Source organism: Alligator sinensis, unplaced genomic scaffold (assembly GCF_000455745.1).
Source record: "Alligator sinensis unplaced genomic scaffold, ASM45574v1 scaffold1009_1, whole genome shotgun sequence".
Taxonomy (NCBI): domain Eukaryota; kingdom Metazoa; phylum Chordata; order Crocodylia; family Alligatoridae; genus Alligator; species Alligator sinensis.
The window spans coordinates 298,537-300,704 of record NW_005842995.1 but is presented as its reverse complement, the minus strand read 5'-3'; positions in this window follow the sequence as shown (position 1 = coordinate 300,704).

Below are 2,168 nucleotides of genomic sequence, written 5' to 3'. Positions count from 1 at the left end.
CACTTTAGTCCAAAGGAGAAATGGGAGTTATTCTTGTGTGGGGGAGAGAGATATGACTGATCTATTAAAAAAAGGTGAAAAAAAGCTTTCAATTGTGTGGAGAAGAAACTGGAACAGTACACAACAAGCTCTTCAAGGCTCAGTAAGTCCAGAGCCTCCCCCTTAAGACTATCCTGGCTCAAGTTTTGTTACGGCTTATCTAAGTCCCAGCAATTCCTGGCTCCAGCAGTGGGGAGATGCACTTCCTATAACAAGCCACAGTATAGCACTTCCATGGAGAAATCATGTAGGAGACTTAACAATTTGGTATGTGTAAGTGCATCAGTAGTGGCACCCAGTGGCCAAATAAGTCAACAGCACAGAACTCTTGATAAGGGAGCAGCCAAACTTAAGTCCTCTACGACTCCAGAAGGATGTGTATCCCTAACTCTGCTGATTCTGCAAGAGCCATAATGTTAAACATCATCAACAAGGAAGCAAGGAAAATGAGAAGAATACAATGAATTGTGGCTTCTCTTTATCACTTCAAAAATATATATAAAAACCAGAATGTAACCAGTAAGGAGTTTAAACCAATATATCAATTATTATTTCAACAGGAAGAGAAAAATGCAAATGTGAAAAGTCTGTTGCCTTTGGTTTTAGCTTTTCTATTTTCTGCATTGATAATTCTCAAACCTTTTCCTGGTAAGTGTCATTACTTACTTCTCAAAGAAATTGTCTGATGTACCATACCTTTTCTACTCCTGACTACACCTGTCCTCCCAGCCACAGCCAGGTAACATCTCTGTAGCAATTACAATGTTTGTTTATGTGGAAAAATTACATCGGCAAAGTGTTCAGGGCACTCTTTTAATGGTCCATGACAACTAGAAGTAATGATGGCTCAGCACCAGGTGAGCAGCTGGCTCTTCTAGATAACAGACTGGGAACCCAACTTTTCAGAAAAGACATACAAATCGATATTCTCAACCCGTTTTGAAAAACATCTTAGACGCTATTCCTTGCATGATCCCTTTCATCAATTAGAAAAAGGTTTAAGTAATTTTTTATAATATAGTGCTTAGGCTCAGAGTGAGAGGTGGATAATACTGTAGGAATCTCAGTGGTGAACATTAATCACTGTATTGCAACTGGCCTGGTAAATCATCACCAGCAGCATCAGTTGTACTGCTTGGAGCCACAGACAACTCTCTGCCATAGGGGTTGCAGACATACACAGCAAAAAAAGGCAAAGAGAGTCTGTCCTAAAGAGTTGTAGTTTTCAATAAACTTGGGAACTCTGTTGTAGAGGCAAGTATTTCTGATGCTCTTATGCTGACTGGAGAGATGTAGGGCATAGGAGGCAATCTTCCCAGGAAATATTTAAAGGTTGGGGGTTGGTGGCTGAAACTACAGACTTTAGGGGGAAAACCCTGCCTGGAGATTTAGAGGTGCTGATATCATGCCAGCAAGTGGCTGGGAAATGCAGCAGCCCCAGAGCCCTACATTTTGATGCATCATTCTGATGTGTAGCCAGGTCCTCCCTCTCAAGTAACTGAAAATAAAATGCTGTCTATGCGGAACTGTAGGCATGTTGGAAGGAAAGAATACCAGTAAGGATTTTCTTGTTTAAAATACCTTGGTTTCAAGCAGGGCCACTGGTAGAGTTTTGGATAAGAGTCATTAATGTGGCTGATAAAGGATATGTAGATGACATCACACAGGGATGCTATTACAACCTCTGCTACAGCCTGATGCCAGGAGCTGGATCACAGTTTATTCGACTAGCAGTGATTCAAAGCAGACCTGATACAAACCTCAGTAAAAAGGAAAGAAAGAAACCATGCTTACAGTGGCAGTGGAAGTAGCAGGCCAAAATGTTCTTGGGTAAGACAGAGCTTGTAAGGTCCATAACCATGCAGTGATGTTGAACTGCATCAAGTAGGGGGCTAGAGTAGATGACTTCATGAGGTCCCTTCCAACCCTTCTTGCCTATGATCTTATGAACTGCACTGACGAACATCTCATGATACAATTTTCACAGCATGGCTTCAGGCCATGATTTTACAACTGACTGCTTCTCCAGTTGATGACAACAGGCTGAGCATCTCTAGGTAATTTTACTGATTCAAATTCTACATACTAATGAAATGACCTATGCCCAGTAAGCCAGTGAGAAGTGGTCT